The 21,354-nt window shown below is 39.4% G+C and overlaps 1 long non-coding RNA gene across 2 annotated transcripts; it reads left to right on the top strand.

The window, feature by feature from the left end:
- Positions 1–401: 401 nt before the first annotated feature.
- Positions 402–20,366, top strand: LOC135448501 (uncharacterized). 2 transcript variants are annotated; one of them, XR_010440475.1, is made up of 6 exons: positions 402–464; positions 4,230–4,368; positions 5,619–5,739; positions 6,554–6,633; positions 19,681–19,797; positions 20,243–20,366. It is a non-coding gene; the product is annotated as an uncharacterized LOC135448501 (long non-coding RNA). The 2 variants fall into 2 exon arrangements; XR_010440474.1 differs by lacking the exons at positions 19,681–19,797; positions 20,243–20,366 and adding an exon at positions 7,265–8,727.
- Positions 20,367–21,354: the final 988 nt, after the last annotated feature.

Below are 21,354 nucleotides of genomic sequence, written 5' to 3'. Positions count from 1 at the left end.
TCAGCTGTTGCCTGTCTCAGATATGGGTTGTGGCAGCCAACTTCTGGTGAAATCCTTATTCAAAAGCCAGTGGGAACCTGCACCATTTCTCTCCATTTAAACGAATTGATTTTCACATTTGTATCTAATTGCAAGCCATAAACCCCATAGATAAACGGAAATGTTATTCTATAATTCTGTAGCCAGTTTTGGCTTTGAAGAAACAAACTGGGTTTTCTGCAGGGGGATACGATATAAGAAAATAAAGGTAGTATAGAAAGTAATCTTACTCCTCAAGGAGTTTCAGCTGAACCAATTACTAGAGATTGGGAACAGGCCTGACTTTAAGAGGCCACAGCTGTAGCCAATAAGAGTATTATAAAAGAGTGGGTTGGTTGGTTGAGGGGAACTGGAGTCAGTTGGCTGCTGTGAGAACAAGGAAGAGTCAGTGCCTAGGGGAGCTGCCTACGAGAAACATTAAGGAGGTATGAAACTCTAGCAATATGGAACCCTTGCAATATAATAACAACAGTTTTCTACTCACTGAATAGACTCAAAGACAATTATTTTCAGTTCTGCTGCTTGTAGTCACTTATCCCTGCTGACTGCTGAAAACTTGAGAGTGCCACAATGTTTACTAGTACTGTTTAAGTCAACCTATAATAAGCACAGGCTTGAACTTGCACACTGAAGCTTAGGAGACCACATCATCCAGAGGAAATCTGAAAGCTGCTTTTAATTCTGTAGCTTTGACTTGTCCTAAATTCATAACAACAGTTAGGCTATGTTTCTGACTGTGATTCATGTTTTGCCAGATGGGTACAAGCCATCATCTGCCAAAAGCACAGCATGTTTCATTATGAAATACAGTCCACAGTAGCATGTCAAAATACTTCTGACTGAAAAATAGACAGGGCTGTGTCTGAGATTTAGGCAACCTTTCCACTTTGCATTATCTGTTTAGATCAATGTAAGTGCTGCAAGGGATCAAATGGATCGTTTCTATTTGAATATTAGGAAAGAAATATTTAGATTACAACCAAGAGATTATTCCGTTTTTTGGCACATATTGATGCCTCCATGTAGAAATCCGTGCATGCTCACAGGCCAGGAAAGGGATTTCCCTACATTGTGTTTGGCTTGTGCTGCTTGCTCTACAGCATACAGAAGCTGTTTCTTTCTGGGGTTGTTAATCCATGGAACTAAGTCATTCGCAGATAAAAAGTTTTAAAGTGGTATTTCATGCATCATCTTTATAGTGGCCCAGAGAATGGAACTCACTGTTGTCCAGTGTATTGTTACAGAACTGTGCAAAATAATGTAGTTAACAAACCTGGCTGAGATTTGTACCTTTCTGTAACTTCTAGTCATTCTATGTTGCTTCTTCAGCTCCTTTTCTTCATAACTGGATTTTGGCAAAGGAATTTCATCAGGTTCATCTATAGCAATATACACGTAGCAACAAACCAAACCCAAGCTCTTTTCATTTCTCTTTGTAAATCAAAATCAGAACATAAGTCTGTTCCCTGAACCAATGAGGCAGTTCAGTAACTCAGAAGATGGGTTGGATCTGTCTGTATTCAATCTCTCCCTAGTGGAGCTTTACATGAATTTAACATAATTTATATCAATGAAATGTGGAGGTGCCAACAGTTGTTCCATATTTTTTGGTCACTGCTGCAGATTCCTAAGGTGCTGCTTTCCTTCAATACTATTAGAAAAAAAATAATGTGAGAAATGAATTGGATGTTGCATTTTTTAACTTTTCTTAGAAGAACAATGTAAGGTGAGAAGATTTATGGGAAGACTGAATCCTAAACATGTAACTGCATCTCTTCCCTTGAAGTTCTTCCCTGATTCTATTTGGGCTCAGCTGCCATAACGTATATTAGAGTTTTTTGGGAAAAGCAAATAAGCAATCACTTTTGGAAGACAGAAGTGACAGTACAGATATTTTCACTGTGATTATGAAGGGCCTTGAGATTCAAATTGACTGGAACACTGTATTTGGCAGAGTATCTCATATTAGAACAACTAATATACTAAAGACTATCCTTTATGCTTCATATGAACAGCCCATAATGACACCTATGGAAAATGCTTAGGATGGTTGCAATGTCTAAGCAGAAGTTCCTAGCTCCTTCATTAGTACCTTTTTATTCACTATTATTTATTTTCAGAATGCACAGCTAAAATTCTGTCCTCTGTAGCTTGAGGCTTAGATTGCGGTGAAGGAGTTCCTTTGCTTCATAGATTTTGGTCTCCACTTGAAGATTCCCAAACTGCATGGAGTAATGGAAGGAGATTTAGGTTTCTTTGGAACTGGTTTACCAGCTGACCCTGCGTGGAAAGTGAGCAACACAAAAGTGTCTTTTGTCAGGGACAAGCAAAACTTGTGCAATGGTTTAGAGAGAGATTCCTCAGTGGTCTGGAAGGTGCCTGGGAGACATGGCAGTTATGTTGATTGGATTTGGCCTTGATTCCTTCTTATGTTTTGTAACTCTAGGGCTATTGTTGCCATGCAGCTATGATGGTGCTGAATTAAGCAAGTAGTGATTGACTTTAGGGCCAAGCAAGATGCCAGTGTTTCCAGTTTAATATATATTCTTTGCTGTATTCAGAGGAATGTGTAATGAAAATCACTGCGTTAGTTACAAGCTGTCTGCAGTGAAGAAAGGGAAATACTGTGGTTGAGTGTCAGCTTACTGCAGAGAAGGGCTACAGCGTGACACATCAGAATATTAAGTGCATTACAGATCTGTTTTAATTTGTCTGTTTTATCAGTACTCAATCTCTAGCATTGTAAAAAAGGGCGTGGAAGAGAGGAGATAACTTTCTTTTCTTAAATATAATAATAAAGGCTGTCCATGGCTTAGACAGGTGCACTCATCACTTGATTAAAAACTGTCTGGTTGGATAGGGCCAAAGAATGATGGTGAGTGCAGTAATATCCAGCTGGGTGTTGGTGATCAGTGGTTTTCTTCAAGACTCAATATTGGGGCCAGTCCTGTTCAATATCTTTATCAATGATCTGGATGTGGGGATCGAGTGCACCCTCAGTCAGTAACAGGCAACACCAAGTTGGTTGGGAGTGTTGACCTGCTGGAGGGTAGGAAAGCTCTGCAGTGGATCAGTAGGCCAAGGCCAATTGTATGAGGTTCAACAAAGCAAAGTGCCAGGTCTTGCACTTGGGTCACAACAATCCCATGCACTGCTCCAGGCCGGGGAAGAATGGTTGGAAACCTGCCCTGTGAAAAAGGACCTAGGGATGCTGGTTAACAGCTTTCTGTACGTGAGTCTGTGTGAAGAAGGCCAATGGCATCCTGGCCTCTATCAGAAATAGTGTGACCTGCAGGACAAGGGAAGGGCTCATCCCCTTGTACTTGGCTCTGGTGAGACCACACCTTGAATTCTGTATTCAGTTTTGGGCCCCTTACGACAAGACAGACCTTGAGGTGCCAGAGTGTTGCAGAGAAGGGCAATGAAGTTGGTGAGGGGTCCAGAGCACAAGACTTATGAGGAGCAGCTGAGAGCTGGGGTTGTTTAGCCCAGGGAATTGTTTAGGAGAACAGGAAGCTCAGGGGAGACCTTATCACTCTCTACAGCTTTGTGAAGGGAAGCTGCAGTGAGATGGGGATCAGTCTCTTCTCCCCAGTAATAATTAGTAGAACAAGAGGAAATGGCTTCAAGGTGGACCAGGGGAAGTTTAGATGGGATATTTGGGAAAAATTCTTCACTGGAAGGGCTGTCAACCATTGGAATGGACTGCCCAGGGAAGTGGCTGAGTCATCATTCTTTGAGGTACTTAAAAGATGTGTAGCTGTGCTGCACAGGGAGATGGTTTAATATGGACTTAGTAGTCTTAGGGAAGTAATTGGACTTGGTGACCTAGAAGGCCTTTTCCAACCTAAATAATTCTACAATTGGATAATTCTAAGGTAAATCAGAGGATAGAAAGCCAGCAACTATCAGCTTGATAAACATTGTTAGGGAGTGACTCCATGCAGGCTGTGTAGTCCTGATCAAAATAATTTCCTTATCATCTAATTGGATATTCCTGCTGCTTTCCACTGCATTGTTCCTCAGATAAAGTGGACTGGTTTGGGATCTTTTGCCGTAAGAAGGGGTTTGAAGTTCTAGCAGTGATTCCCTATAGCCATACAGGAGTGCTTTTAAGTTGCTCCCTCTAGAGCAGAAAGAATGGGGATTGTCCTGTTGATCTGTCTCCAGACTTTTAATCTCTGCTCCAGAATTTTGTCAGGTGAAAAAAGGGGTTTGTTTATCCAGTGGTGTCAGAGGAGTCATCTCCAGAATTGCAGCCCACCTGCTCGTTTCCCCATGCAGCTCTGCATCGCTGCACAAGGATCCTTCCTGCCAACTATCTATGGGGTAAGCCCTGAACTCTCTTTTGTAACACCTTCCACAGTTCAGTACTCAAGATAAACACCATACTGAATATACAGTGGTTTTTTTTTTTTTGGTGGCTTCTGTAAAGAAGTGTGAAAAGTGTGAGTCAAGCTGGAATTGTTTGCGACAACAGCAAATCATCGGGTGGGGATTATTTCCCCTTAGGAATTAAAATGACTTAAAGAGTGATAGAATTTTCTAGCATGTCAGAATTATAATTACTGCAACAAAACGAGGTCCTAATTACCTCTAATCCATCCTATGTCTACCAAATGTAATTTGAATTTTAGGTGCTGATTCTGGCCATCTGTACTGTGGGCAGATCAAGATGAGCCTAGGGTTGTATATCGAGATGACTGAAAGGTGCAAAGTAAACAATATCAAAAATGAAAAAGAAGCCTGGAACTTTGAATAGGCTCCTGGGATCTGACTCATGCTTTCTGCTTGACAGTGGCCTTTTACATTAGTCTAAATATGTGATATGAATATTCATGAGCGATCCTGATGAAACATGCCACACAATTTTTCAGCTGTGCTTGTAGATTCTCCACCTGGTTCCTTAAAAATGCTGTTGGTATGCTGTTAAATTGTAGGTTATTTTATTCATTATGATGGATTGAATGTAGCATTTCAAGATGTAATAATCAAGAGATTTTTCTTTTCTTATGCACCTGTATTTGCCTTCCAGATACCATTCCTTTGAAGTCTTAAAGAATTTCAGTGGAGATTTTTTAACAAAATCTTGATTTTTAAGCACACAAAAAATTACTAATTCTTTAACAAGACTCAACATAAGGCTACTTATCATACATGGAAACATAGTGAGACTTTCAATTAATTGCTTTGGATTTCCACTGTACAAAGAGATGGACAACAATCATTCACTCCTAATGGGAATATTCTTTTTTACAATGAAAATGAAAACCTTGGTCTTTTTCTCATCTCACTGTACTGTGCTTCCTTGGGTTCTTACTTGATCTCCCTTTTACAGTTATTTTCATATCTATATTGCCAGAAGGCTACTGTCCCCTAAACCACTTTATTATGGGGCTGGGTGACTGCCTGTGCTGGGTAAATTCTGTGTCAGCACTTGGTAGTGCCTCCTTTGGGATCATATTGATGATCACTACTGTGAGATGATCTTTCTTTAGTGTTTAATCTCAGAAAAAACAATATCTGTTCTTTAGCTTCTCACTTACAAAATCTAGTGTATTCTCCTTTTGTTTTTGCAGCCTTTGTGTTTCCTTTTGCCTGGAATTCATGATTCTGTATTAGGATTTCACAAAGAGCCTACTTTGAGTTAATTGAAGCTGCTAAACCACATCAAATGACTCAAAGATCACTCATTGTGAAGTATATATCTATCTATCTATCTATCTATCTATCTATCTATGTATTCTTTGCAGGTACAGCACACAAAGCTGTTTGGATGTTTCCCAGTTTTCTGCAGTTATGGAGGATTTAAGTCCTCATAGAGCTTGGATCTGCTCCTCCCTTCTTTTGCATAGTTCACTTTAGCCCCTGGCAATATGTGCTGCTCAGAATTACATCTGAACAGATAATTTGATGTCTTCAAAGTTAAATATCTCAGTCCTTTGACTTCATTTTTGTTACAAGTGAGACCTAAAGCTCCCACTACCTGTGTTCTTTGTCAGCAGCAATTTCATCATCCTTTCACAGAGGCAGAAGACAGTGTTGTCAAGATCACTTATGCTGTGTACCAAAGTGTTGGCTAACCACACCTGGTACTTACCTAGATGCTGAAGTTGTTCCTTGGCTTCCATGTCCAAATTTTAATCTTCTTTTAACTCTGGAGTAATTAAGGTACAATCATGCTTCTGACAAGTAGGACCCAAAGCAGTTTCTAAGTTTAGTTACAATTAAAGACAATCCAAACAGATATTTCCAGCTGGCTATCTTCCATCAAATCTCAAGTTAAACCAAATACTGGTTTTACTAACCGAAGTGGGGGAGGGGGAACAGAAGGACAGGAAAAAAAAGCACCTGTTATTTTCTGTGAAAATATTATATAAAATTAAAAAATAATAAGATTCAGTTTTGTAAGCTTCACCGAAGTGCAGAAAACTGCCAGGCAGTTATTTAAATGATTAAATTTAATGCAGGTATGTAGGGTACAGGCCTACATACCAACAATGCTATTTTTCAGAGCAGCTCCTGGACTGCTTTTGACCCGCAAGGCAGGAGTGAAATTCAATCCAAAGGAATGAAAATTACGAAGATAACATAGTAAGTATTTAACATATTTATGGCTGTCTGCTTTGGGAAAAAACATCATTATATCTGTGTCCAAAGCTTTAAAGTGTGAGTCTGTGCTGGAGAATGATGGCGTCATCCTAAGAGATCAGCTGTTTGTGTTGGAATTCAGATTACCTGACTTCTGACATTACTTATTAATGGGTTTTGATGGTATTCATTACTCATTAAAATTACATGATTAATTTAGTGAGAGCAATTAAAAGTCAAAGGTGGGGAGGAGTAGTAGGAGAATGTGGTGCCTTGCATTTAAAAAAATTAGTTATCTGTATTTTATTTGACAATTTTGTGGGGAAGAGAATAAGCAAATCTGTGCTTAGACTTGGACTTTAAATCAGCTCCGTTACCAAGTTTTTCTGGCAGATACAGTCCATACATGTTTTTAAAACATTTAAATGGATGTACTGGGATCTTAAAAATCCACTAGAGCAATTCAGTCCCTAGAACAGAGACTCTGAAGTAGAGCTCATGGAAGGGAGTAAGTTCCACCTACAGAGGAGCATGGATCAGGCCACAGAAGTCAGCTGAAACAGGTGATGCAAATGTGCAGTTCCTACAGAACCAAAGCTTCTGAAGGAAACTGATTTTGGAACTCATTTAACAGGCTCAGCATAGAGCTTTCTGCTGGTGTCCCCTCCATTGCCTGTGATCTTTCAGACAATGGCAGAGCAGCAGTGTGAGAAGAAGGAGGCAGTGTAGCAAATATGGTCAGGATTGGCATCCCATTAGAGAAAACAAGCAAAAAACCTCCCAAAAAGTTTAATTTAATCTACAGTACTGGTTTGGATTTGCTGGGACCCCAAAATTCCACTTCTGCAAACAAGTAAGTGTCACCTAGTCACTGGAAGACTAGGAATGGGAACACCTCTACAGACTAATTAAAGGAGAAACACCTGAATTTTTATAAAACTGGATTATGAAGTCTCTGGGTATCCCCAGTACCCTCTAATTTGACTATGCCTGGATGTCACCTTGCCTCTTCACCACCTGTGTGTCTCTGGAATGACACATAACCAGACTGCTGTGGTTGGATCCTGGCAGTTTTTTGAGGCTGCTGCTTTGCACCTAGCTGTGGCAGGACATGGACAGTACTTACAGGAGACTCCTGAAGTCTCTTTGGAGAAACCATCATCCCACTGCTTCAGAGCAGTGGGGCTTCATTCTGGGTAAGCTGAGACTTTCCTGATGAGCCTCTGAAAAGGCTGTGGATCTGAAGTGACCTCCTTTGTCCTCCTGGTTGAGCTTAGGCACTGCACAAGGCATCAGGCAGAGAACTGGCTGGAGATGCAGCCAGAGCCAGCTCAGTGTCTCAGCAATCAGGGAAGTCCGTGGTTAGGTGAGAGGTACAGGGTCAGGATGTAGCAAATCAGGATCAGACCCAGTGAGGAGGGGCTTGGACTCCACTAAGTCATGGCAGGGATGTGGGAATGGGCCAGGGAGGCCAGACAGGGACAGGATGGACCATTAACTGTCCTTCATAAATATCACTTACCCTCCAGGGCAAATGTGTACTCACTGCTGGAATGTGAATTTCTTGTTCTGAATTCGTTGGTTAAATTCAGTCATAACATGAGTCTCATAGCAGCCAAGAGGAGACAGGCTCTCATCCCTTCAGAATACTTATCCCTCATCAAATGATGAAAAGCTAAGGTGGCTGCAGTCCTTGTCTGCCTGAGCAGCCGTGACCTTGCAGTACACTAATGTGCTGTGTTTACACCATTAATTTAACTTTAACTGCCTTGCATTTGACTTGAATTTTCACATTGCTTGTTTGCTTTGTGCTTCTTTGGCTCTCACTGCAGTTCTGTCATTGGAGAAATGAAGTAAAGTGATTAATGACATTTAAATTAATTAAAACAATCAATTAATTTAATTTAATCCATTTAAATTAATTAAGTTGATTAATAAAATGAATTCCAGGGACTCAGATTCTGCTGCTTGCTTTAACTCTGTGTCCTTGGTACCAGGGCACATTGTGCTGGACTGTCTGATGGGTAGCCAGAGGAAGTCCCCTCAGGCAGAGGTGGGATGTCCTGATCACCAATGCCTGTAGACCCTGTGATGTGCCCCAAGTGCCTCTTTTAGTGTATATTTCTCAATCCCATTCTCCAGTTAAAATAAAAAACAAAGGGATAAGGAGACTCTAGTTTTACTTTATTTTAATACTAATGTAAATGCCAATACTACCAAAAGATCATTAATGCAGGTTTATTAGTTCAGTGTCTCCTGCTGTGTGGGTGTCATGGGGTCTGTTCAGATGAGTCTTCATTTGTTACCAAATTTCTGCTTAGGCTTTAAGTGATCTTTTTGGTGTCAACACAGGTCTAAGGATGTTTAGTGAGTTTGATCAGTACACTGCACAGTGGCTTCTGAAGCTAAGGTGAATTGAAAACATTTTGGGATCAGACTTCTCCAGTTCTAAAATAATTTAAAGAATGAAACTTTTCCTCATACTTATATTTAAATGGAGGTGAGGTATGTAACAAAAAGGGTGCTTGATACAAGAGGCTGTAAATTTGTACTGAAAATATTAAGAAGTGAAAATCAGTTACATGCTGGAAGTAGTCATTGAATTTGTGCAGAATATAAGGCATTTGTTTGAAGATTTTTCAAACTCCTAATTAGTGTTATTTGTATGTAAACCCTAAGTATTCTCTTATTAAGAATTTTTACACAGTAAGGGTATCAGTAGTTGTGTTTCTGAGCAGATGGAAAAGTGATGTTGAAGGCAAGGGAAAGAGGTAAAAAAGATGACATTGTACCTACACCACTGGGTCAAGGAAGTTCTAAAGAGCTGCAAGTACAGATTACAAATTTGCAGACTAAATATAGATCTGAGCTGTACTTTCTGAAGCACACAGGAATAATGTGTTCAAACATCTGGGTGTTCAAATATCATGCCAATACATTAACACCCTGGGGCACACAGAGTCTCTCCAATTCATCTCCAAGGCGATGGTTTGAAGCGAGGATGAGTGAAGGCAGAACTTCATTATCCCTTTAGAAACTGCTGTTTTATAATGATACAGCTGGAACTGGAGATCACACACAGAATTTTTGAACCAAGAAGTAATCCCAGATCTTTCAAATCCCAGTCCAGAATCCTGATCTTTTCTCACATAGGTATTTTTTCCTTGTGTTTAAGTTCTTGTACTCTGCATTCAAGTTGATATCTTATAAATGCCAGGGATTTCAAAGTACAATGTGAATATATTCCAGACAAATTCTTGAAGCATATAGCACAAAACTACAGAATTAAGTGATTATTTTTTTCAGGATGGTGTGTCCTGAGAGGTCTGAGTCTGTAAGAGAAACAGCATAACTTCTGACACATTTTGAGTAGGAATGAAGGGCACTGAAAGGAGGTGGATGTTGTCTCCCCTGAGATCCTTAGAGCAATTAGAAAAAGGAGATGATCAGAAGATGTGTTTACAGATAAAAGACAGTAAGGATGCCTAAGACTTTGAGTGTAGGATTAATTACTTGGATATTAATTTAGGTAACAAGTATGCAAAAGCTAAGGAGGATGTATGCTTGTAAAAATACTTCTAAGTGTTTCTGCCTTAAAGAAACACATAAAAATTGGTGTAATATGAGGCAATTAGGGATGCTGAAATACTAAATGAATTACAGTACCTGTATTTTTCAATTACCTTTAATGCTCAGTTTTCACTCCTAAGCTGGCCCAATTCTCTTTCATTTGTGTGTAAAGACAGACCAAACACCTCAAGTTTTGTCAGAGTTATTTGATAAACACAAACTTAACCTCAGTGGTTGTACTGCAGTGATGTGTATATTGGTTAAATATACAGAGGGGAAAGAAACTGAATGCTTTTGTTTAATCCAGTCCCTGAAATTAAGTAAGGTATAAATGAAGAAGAACTAAGACATCTGGAAAGAGGTGAGGTAATGACAGAGCATGAGCCATGGTGTCTGAAGCAGCAGTGCAAAAGGTTTTTGGTGAGAGCATATGGGGGGCTGCCAAAGATGCCTTTTGTGAGCTGAGCCAATCAGCTCTGGAGAAGGAAAGTAGAAAAGTACTTGGAATAATAGCCATGATGAAAACTATGGAGCTGGATAATGAAGTCTCATGCTATGTCTGAAGTGAAGGTGGAATATACACACTTTGGATCCAAACATCATGTTTGAAGCAGAGGCAACACTTGATAAGTGTTATTGCTTCTACAGCTTTCTTGTTATACAAATATTATTCTCAAAGCATCTTTTGTGTAGAACTTAGAATTCCAGATGAAGGAGTTTATGCTTTTTGTCTTAAGAGCTTTCATGCTACTTTTATTCTCTTTGTTCTGCTCTTACTGTTCCTGAACTCTGACTTGTGTAGCCACCATAACCTGCTCCACTAATGTGCTGTTGTGTTTTAATTCCTTCTATCAGTGAACTGCTTTCGCTCTGGAAGTGGATCATTTACCAGTAATGCCAAATTCTTGCTTTCAAAAGGAAGCCATCTTTGACACCATTATTATGTAGCATTTTCTTATGTTTTATCTGCATTCCAAATAATTGCTTCTTTGGAGTGTAATTTAGTCCTAGTTGATGAAAAATCACTGTATACATTTAGAATCACAGGGAACAAACCTGTGGGAAATCAGAGAACCTGATTACTGACCAAGATGTGCTTTGAATTGCAAGAGCTAGTCATTGATAGGACTAGGTTTTGCATAGCTGTTAAGTAACAAGGCACCAACTGCAAACACTCAAAGTGGCTTAAGGAGTTCCTGCTCTCTTGTTGGTGCTCTCATGCAGCATTGTTGTCCCTTTTCTGTGCCAGTACAGCTACTTGTGGTGTTACACCACTGTGTTCTGGATTCAGCTCTGCTTTACCAAAAAAAAGGAGAACGTTTTATTTTTAAGATGAATTAGTCCAAAACTGTGTTTGTGCTGTGGTTTCCAAGACAGCTCTATAAACATAATTGAAGAGAAGAATAGGAGCCCTTTTAGCTTTCCCTACCATCAAAGTTTCAGTTTAAGCATATCCTGACAAGGGTAAGAGTCTATTGTGTAATTTATGTGCCTTACTAAAGCTTTTGTGGTTTCAAATGTTGCATTGCCTTGAGGTATCTAATGGGCTATGACACAAGATTGATTTCTGTGAAAATAGCATTGGCTGTGAAGTGTTCATACAACATTATCACATACTGCTTCTTCTATGAAATCCAACATAGAAAATATTTAAAGTGAGAATGTTGTTAGGAGAATAGCAGGAGAGACAATGCTTCTTCAAGAAAATTAACAGACTAGTATGTAATTTTTTATATGAAGGTATTTCATCTTAACCTATGCCTTAACTCATGAATACAGGGCTGGACACTGTCTTCCTGTGCAGGAGAAAGGGATCAAGACTGAGCATCAAATCTTAAGCATTTCCCTACAGAGAAATGAAGTCCTGGTACCAGTAAACCTTGTTCCCATGCACAAAAAAATACAGAGATGCAGCAGAGCTTCTGGGTCTTTAAGGTCTTCCTCTAGCAAGTGCCCTACTTTACATGTGAAGGATGTTCTGTTGTGCAGAAATGAATTAAAACTAAGGGTAGGTAAGGGGGGAAGAGTAGGGAACGAAGGATTATGCCACTTTACCCTAGGTTCAGGCAGACAGAAAGCTTATAGGTGTCAGTGCAGAAGATAGTCAGGCACTGTAGACTGGGGCATTTCCTCCCCCAACACCGTATTTGTGTGTGGAATTAACAAGACACATCAGGACAACCAAACAAACATAATCTGTGACCTACTCCCTTTAACTGGTACTTTGGTGTGATGAGCTCATTAAGAGTAAATCTGCTAACACTTGTTTTGTGTTGGCAGGAATGTGTGGGGCATGCTGTCATCTCAACAGGAGATCAAGGGATATCCAGCTCTGATATGACCCATTATTACTAAATAGCACATTTGTGTAGTTACTTGCATTTCATGAAAATGCTTGATGCACATCAAAGGAAACCTTTTGAACCCAAAGCTCATTAATTTTTTTAGTTCATCAAATTTTCAGGCAGGCTTCTGTACAGCCCAGTTCTCAGCACTCTCTTGACAACTGTCTAATGATTATGGATGTTATTTGCACTTCTCTTTTGGGGCAAAGGCCCAAATCTTGATGCCTGTCTTTCTCCCTTGGCATTAACTAAATTTGCAGCAATTAGATCTCAACCTTTTGAAGCACTGAGAGCCCTTAACTCTGCTGATTATGGAAGACTTGGCATTCTGACCAGAAAGGCCACTATGCCAGTGGAAATAAGCAGAAGATCTTGGCATGAAACAGCTTCCATGTAGTCATTTTCCCAGATGTCTGTGTACAGCTTCTGTTCCTAAATGAGAACTGTTTAATATGATTCCTTTGACTTTGAAGCAGATTAACAGTAACATTTAAATTTTGTCCGGGAATTTACTTTAATGATGGGCATAGGGTTGTTTTGTGTTTTTTTTTTTTTTGTTATTTTTGTTGTTTTCTTTTATCATGGTCTCATGGTCTTAGTACAGATAATTGGTCAGCTTCTGCAGGTGGATATGTGTTTGGAAATAGCTCAGGTGTTTTGTACCTGCACTTAGATATGCCTGTATTTTCTGTTTCCAGCCTCAACAATGCCCAGTGATTTCACCACCAAGCAGTAATCAAATGGTAGCAAAGTTTGATGGAGTTACCTATGAGCATTTGCATTAGGTTTATTTTTGGTGACAGTTCTGTGATAGATACATTAGTGGCATAGACTAAGGGAGAGATGGTTGTAAAACCCTTTTTAGACCAGGAATTTCAGAGCCTTTCCATGAAGACCTACAAACTGTAGGTGCACTGGCAAGCTGGAACAAACAGCAAGCCATTGACATTCTTGCACATAATAGAACTGTGTATGATGTAAGGAGGAATTTTACGCTATGGCTGTAATCAGTGGGGTTCCACAGAAATCTATATTACAGCTTGGATAAAAACAGTGTGGTAACTGATCCTTGGTTATTCACCTTGCCACTCCTCATGAGATCCATCTAGTGCTCTTAAATGTGGAGTGGATTTACCCTTGCAAGCCCTGTTCAGTCACTTGAGCAAAAGGTTCTAGTCAGAGAGAAAGTCTACTTGGGAAAATTAAAAATACTTAGAATTTTTAAAACACAGCATATAGAATTTTTAAAAGACTAGCATTTATGGTGAGAAAGAACAAAGAATTTAGGCAGTAGGAGAGGCTTTCTATTTGTAAGAAAAATGGAAAGCAAAGCAATGGAAAAATGACCGTGAAATCTATAGGAATGGAAACTAGCTACTTCTGCTTTGAATTAAGTATCTTTTTCGGATCCCTTCAAGACCTATTTTCTATCATTATTATAATTTCATCTACTACATGACACAGCCCAGGAGATTTCAGCAAGTCTAAAACTGCTTAAAGAAAGAGAGGATTCAGCCTCTCAGAGTAGTCACTGCACTGGCACTCTTCTGTCCCTGAGACCAAGCACACATTCATATCGAGTAATGACCCGTATAATTCGTGGCTGAATTTGTTGCTGGGTACGCTGTCAGGGCTGCCTCTTGAGCAAGCCAGAGCAAATTCCCAGGGCACACCACTCCAGGATGCACTTGGATGTTGTTCACAGCAGCTCCAGGCTCTGCCTAGTTGAGCAGCTTCCATCGAATCCATCTGCTCTCAGAGAGGTACTACATGGCTGATGGCCAGCAGGCCAGATGACACTGGGTCCTTTCCTAGAAGAATCAGCATCAGTTTCTACAATGATGGGCAGTGTTTCTAAGCTCTCTGAGCACAGGTTTAAGCAGCCTCAAAGACAGTAGAAATGCAAAATGTCAGGTTTGGGGAGTTCCCTGGAACAGGTCAGGTTTGGTACCTTCAAGTTTTACATTTATTGGTATTAAGACCATTTGCCTACATTCACATTTTCTATATGTTAAAGAACAAATCTGTATGGGGAAGAGATCCCTCATAGTGGCTTGGAGATCATTCAGTCAATGTTCGATCCAGTATTTGTTAACCAAGACAGACTGACTTTCACTGCCTCCTCAAATGTTCTCCAGCAAAACCTGGAAATTCTTTCAGTTGCTGTTTCTGAAATAAAAATCAAATTGGGTCAAAGAGCTTTGTGTTTTTACCTAAAATGAAAAGAAAAAGAAAATACATTTTCTATCTCTGCAGTTCAGCTTGCTCTATCTGACACCTGGTATAGGACCTTATGCCAGTCTGTTTTGGCAAGTTTCAAGTTCAATAAACACATCCTTAACACACCATTTGGGCTAGACTAGATACAGACACAGTTAACACTCTCTTTTCCATCCACGGCATATGATATAATTTCCAAAGACACAATTAAAATCCTAAAGACCATTGGTAAAGCCTTTTATTTTGACATTAAAATTGTGCCTGAAGGGAGAGGATAATTGTTCGATCTGAGGCTGCAAATGAGATTTCTGTAATGAAATAAAGGGGATAACTTAGTCGAAATGAAACTAAATGTATGTACATCAGAGAATTTATAAATAAATCTTCCTGTATATAGAATAGATCAAAGCAATCATAACAATAATAACAAAACCTTTATCCTTAAGATTTCTATCTTGTTATTAATATGTTAATCACTCTCTTAATTAGAATTCTACTTAATGATGGATTTTTCAGTCCTTATACCTGAGTGTTCTCAGTATTTTTGAAATACTCAATTAAATTTGTTTTAATTCTTTTACTTGCCAGAGAAAGAAAGCTGGTTTGAAATATTTTTAATGCTGTGAATTGCTGAAAGGGATGGAGAATTGAGAGATAACATCAAATGCTCCCTGGATTTAACCTCTAAAATTAACAGGAACCATTTTTGAGGTGTGTGAGGTATTGAAAACACGATTCAAGGCAGCAGTGTCAGTGTGACAGACAGAGTAATGACTAAATGAAAAAGAGTCTTTCTTCTGCTCCTTTTCCAAAGTGGACCTGCCAGTCTCACACTGTTCCCCTGCAGCTGCAGCCTCCTGTGGAATCCCAGATTAGGGTTGGAGAGGAGTAGCTCCTGAACAGGCATTGTGCCCTGATAGGCTGTTAGCTCTCATCAGATAGGTGGGTTTCCTCTTGTGTGCTCCCTCTTCATCACGTCCCCTGTTGTGATCCCGAGAGCCTGGGTAACACGAGACAGACACTGATTTTGTAGGGTCAGTCCTGTTACAGGTGGGTAGAGCCACACCATCCCGTTTTGAAAGCATTATAATCCTCTAGCAGATTCTGTTTCTATTGAGGTCAGTTCTGTGATACCACAGGAGGCAGGGTCACTGTGATCAGTTTTCTTTCTGCTGACCACTAATGGGAGCAGTCAGGGGTCAAGTGTGCTGAGGAAGCACAATGAGCAAAGCCCTTATGGGGATTGTGGTCATTCACTGAGCACCACACACCATGGATGCCAGCCCCCACCATTCAAGCTAAAAAAGTTTTGTGTTAGATTTGTCAGCATGTTATCAGTTCTGGCAAGTCATCTGTGTGAGATAATGACATACACTGAATTTGCAGTAATTATTGTTCATCTTTTTCAGCCCAGTCACCACAGGCCTGCAAAACCCTTACCATGAAGTGGCAGCCTCTAATCAACCTTCTGCAGCCCCTTTCTTCTTGCTGGTAGTGTGAGGCTGCTGAACCTATGGTTTCTAGGGATCTAATAGAGGCGAGTTCTGCAGAGATAGGGTATTTCATTAGATCTGTGGCAGGTTGGTAAGAGCAGACAAGCTTTCTGAATTCCCACTCCCTTCCTCATATGATTAAAAATGTACCTTCTGCACCCAGAAAGCACTCACCTCTCTTCCTGGCAAGTGCTCTTAACAAGTTACCTAAACTCCTTCTTTGTTGTAGAGTTTTTCCTTCATTTTTCAGTGAAGGTATCATTGTCTGCCACTGACAGGCTCTTTTTAACTGACATTCCAAAGTCTTTCAGCCATCTGTTCCAGACCTTTCTGCTTTGGACTGAGTTTGCACTTGAATTTTTACATTTACATACATTCATAGGTGTGAAAAAAGCACAGTTTATATTTTTCTTTTCTCTGACTTAAAAAATTCAAATTATAAAATTCACTTAGACAAAAGACAGTTTGTCCGAAGAAGATGGTAGACCTCTGGGCTTGTTCCACCTCTGCGCAAAATAGCACTATAGAAAAATCAAAAAGCCATCAAAAATTAAAAGCTATTCACACTTAAAAGTTTATCTGTGGGTCTTTTGAAAATCTTTGGTTTTCTCTTCTTTTTCCAAAATGTTACTACAGAACAATCAAATGTCTATTTATATATTTTATCTCTTAACATTTTCACCCCAGTTGAGCTGATCCAGAAAAAAGGCTTGAATGAACACTCCTAGATATTTTTCTTTACAAGTTTGTAAATAATTTTGGTAGGTGTCTGTTTAAAACTGGATTGCCTTTGATGACTTAAGCTAAATTTACCTCTGAAATCTAAATTTTTCCATTTGTTCACAGGAACGCACTTTGGTTAGAAAGGAAAGGTCTTATTATTAATTCTGTACCGAAGTGCAAACACCTTGGGAACTCACAAATGAAAAATCTTCAAGTGGCCCAGCAGAAGCCTGGGAGCTGCTTTTTTATAGCATTGTTTTAGTCTTCGGATGCTAAGAGAAGTCTGTGACAAAAGCAATAGCATTATGACTGTAATAAGGAGACTCAAGAATGCCTCAGATACTGTTATCTTCTAATCAATCTCACTGAGGCTTTAGTACTACTCAGAATAGAAAAAGACCAGTTGAACATCAAGAGCATAATATTGGTTTTCAGAAACAGTGGAAGTGATCACTAGTAGGAAAAGGCATCTGGCAGCATGTTATTCATAAATCTGGCTTATGATGAAAACTCAGTAGGCTACAATCATATTATTCCTTATCTTTTGGGCTCCCTGAGTTGGCTGGTGATATTTCTTAAGAAGCTCAAGCTGTTATTTCCATTCTGCTTCTTTCAGCCTGAAAAGCATTTGGAGTGCCAGCTAAGAAGTAGTAGAAAGGAGACTGTGGGTTGCTGGGCACAGATGGCATTGGTAATAAAGCAAAGCAGCTGTCAATATTGTCTCAGAATAAGTTATTAATGATTAGCACTCCAGTTTGATTTGTTGACAAGACCAAGCTTGCAGTTTGGAGTGTGCTAATTTGTGTGCCAGACCAATATGGCTGAAAGCAGAGAAGAGGGATGAGCCTCTAAGGCTTTCTGGTTGCTGACACTCACTGCTTTTTCCAGTAGGAGCTGCAGTCATTTGCTGCAACGCCTCATTATATGAGCTCATAAATATTTGACAATGGTAAAAAAACCCCCCAAAAATAGACAGTAGAACAATGTATTTCAGTTGGAGCAAGCAGCTCCTGAAGGGTTTTGAACCTTGCCCTCTGCTCATGCTGAGATCAGCATCCATTTGTAAGTATGTTGTTTAAACAAGTCAGAAAAGAGTCTTCTGTCACATAATATGGGCTCTGTAAATAGCCTTTCATTCTTTTGAAGTACCAAGTGTGGGCTCTTTCCAGAAGCAGGATATTGAACTAGGTGTATTGCTAGTGAGGCCCAGCTTAACTCTCCCTCATGACCTCATTTATTGATTGAATGAGGATGGCTTTTTATTTGCATCCTTCTCACTTGACAATGATATCTATATTCTACACTGGAAACGTGTTTACTGCAAAATATTTACTGCAACTGGTCTTATTAGCTTGAATTCTAGCCTTCCTGAGTGGTAAAAAATGATATTGTACTGTGCATGGCTACAGACTGAATGTCTCAAAGGGGTGCTGTGAAAACAAATGCCTCTATTGCATGCCTGTGATGAGCACCTGCCAGACTGTATTAAAAATAAAGAAGTGACAGTGAGGTGACTATATCATATATCCATCTGAAAAACTGTGAAATAAATGAAAGTGAAAAGAGAAAATACATAATTTTTCCAAAAAGAGAGACAAAATATATATTTTAAAATTTTTAACCAAGTAACTTTAGTTGAAGTGCATCATGTATGTGTCTTCTTCCCATTTTTTCATTTCTTTCTCTAAAAAGTATCAAAGGAAAACCCAGCTATCTTGGAGTAAAAAATTTTGCTCATATATGTTTCTTTAATATTATTTAAGCACATGTGCAAGGCTTTACAATATTAAGTTTACTTCTGAAAGGGTGATTAAGAAAATCTTATATTAAGACAAATTTCTTGCAGTGCTAAATCAAATGCTGACAAAAAGTCCAATTATATTACAGTAATTCATCTGCCCTTAGGCAACCAATCTAGTAAAACTTGGAGGAAGCAGAAATTTTGTGTAATAAATTCTGTCTTCTCAAAACAACTCCATATTTCTGTTCAAAAATCTTTACATCATAGTGTTATAGTTTTTCAGTGAGCATGTCTGAGACTTCCTGGTCAAAAATTCCCTCTCTGGCTATTGAGATTTTAATTGCAGTTCTCCATTCTTAGCTCATAGAAATGGTTACCAATTGACATTTATGGTTTAAGAAAGCCATTGATAATGTTCAGACTGTTAGGTCCTGGAGACTGTTCCCTTCTAGGAATTCAGCTGGGGAATGTAGCTTCTAAGAGCTGTTGCAAATAGACCTGGAAGTGAAGGCTGCCGAATTTTTTTTCTCTTGGGAGCATCCTTTAGTTGGGACTTTAGTGCTGCTTCTGCCCACGCCACACCAGATCTGTGCAGCAACTATGACTGCCCAATCTCCCACCTCTGCAAGTCTGACCTGGACCTGCTGGTTTGGCTTCCTGGCTTGGCCTTGGGTCTGCCTGGCTGCTGCAGATTTGCTCAGTGCTCACTGCGCTGTGTCTGACCCTGATCACTCTTGGTCATTGTCTCCTCACAGCTGAAATCCCTGCTCTGCATCCTGCCCTCTTGGTGCTCAGGACACTGCTCCCACAGACTTCATTGTCACACTTGACTGCTGGCTCTCCTTTCCTTGTGCAGCATCTGATCCTTGCTGCTCACTGAAAATCTTGGGCACTGAAAGCCATCCAGGTCAGTCAGTTTAGGAATGCTATGTTTGAATAAATCTTCCTTTTGTTGTAGATGATAAATATGATGCCCTGTCACTCTAGCATCAGGATGGAATATCAGAATGGATCTCAATTCCTCAGTTTTCCCATCAGCATGTACAGTATCACTTGCATCTGGACATGGACCCAGGTGGGTGTCTTAAACCTGTGATTTAAAATCAAGGCATTTGTATACTAGTAGTCATGGGTTTTCATTCCTAGTCTTGTCTTTTAAAGGGTGTTTTGCATATTTCTGTTGCCACTCTGTGTAGAAAGATCAGGGATTGAGAGTCTGGATGAGATGATTGATTGGAGAAGAGTATTACCCTCCTTGTAAATGGCAATTTCTGACTTATTGCTCTGAGAAAGTTTATTCTTCTGTATAGGCAGTTGTTTCATTTAATCTGCAGAGCTTCTATGATGGTATGTAATGGACTGAAGGAAGTGGGTTACACTCTGGGTGTCCTTTGAAACGGGGAAAAGGTGGACATACTTTGTTGTGGATATGAGAAGACCATTGTAAAATCTTGCATTTCTTGCTTAGGCACAGTCTGACACTGTTTGATGTGTGGGGATGTACACAAATTTTTTTCTAGGCGTTCTGAAAAGGAAGATAGAATTTGAAGAGCAGAAAAGAGAATTTGAAGAAAGGATTCATGTTATGACCTCCATCCAGGAGAGTTTATAGTCTGACTTTCTACACATCTTCCTGGAGCTGACTGTATAGGGCTTATGGTGTGATTCTGTCTACCTAACAAGAAGTTTCTACAAAGAAGTATTCTATTTGATAGAACATGGCTTTGGTGGGTAGAATTTGTCTTTAGGTTGGCGTGTGCATTGTGCGCTTCTCTGCACAAGTGCACTTCTGTCTTCAGAATATTCTATTTGATGATTCTCTGATTCTGTTTACTTCCAACATAGCCCTGTCTGTGGTCTTATTTATTTTTGATTCTTAAACATCTTGTGTGGTCATTTCACAGCTGTTTTGAAGAAGATTGCACTATCATCTTCCATATAGAGAGAATAACTTTCACCTTACTTTGGTTGTTTACTCCTGAGAACATTAGCTCAGAGCTGGTCTGGTTAGTTAGAATGGATAGACAGTTCTCTGTACCTTAAAACTTTAAAAATGGACATTTTCTGTAAAAATAGAAAAAATACAATACAACAGTAATATATATACCTACACAGATTACATAGAAAAGTACCACCAAAAGGTGCTGAATTAAAAAACTCAGGGAAGTTCTTTCTCTGGGATGGTAATTGTTCTGATGATTTGGGGATGACATATTTCAAGTTTGATAACTTTTAACACACAGATGCAATGAAATTCAAGGTGCTTTTGATGAAACATTAGAACCAGAGAAATGTTATTTGGTAAAAACATGTATTTTCACTTAGTAACTTAGATGGCTGGATAACAGTTAGATTTGGAAAATTGTTCCTGAGTACAGGGTGAATTTTGTGGGCAGCAGGAAAAAGGAAATCCTGTTCAAGCCTTATTGCTGCTTGTTTCTTACGAAAAGGTTCATTCATTTTGAAATGTAGTGATTTCCTAAAGCATCAGTTTATTTTATATTATTATTGTATTGGAGATGTTCTACACTGTGGAAAAGATATAAGAGAGAAACACCTTCGGTGTCATAGCTTAGTAATGAGGGAATTAACCAGAGCTAGAAAGGACAACTTGATGGAGATCTGTTAAAAA

Source organism: Zonotrichia leucophrys, chromosome 5 (genome assembly GCF_028769735.1).
Source record: "Zonotrichia leucophrys gambelii isolate GWCS_2022_RI chromosome 5, RI_Zleu_2.0, whole genome shotgun sequence".
Taxonomy (NCBI): Eukaryota; Metazoa; Chordata; class Aves; order Passeriformes; family Passerellidae; genus Zonotrichia; species Zonotrichia leucophrys.
Note: the sequence above shows the minus strand (reverse complement) of the source record. Positions and strands in the feature narration are given on the sequence as shown.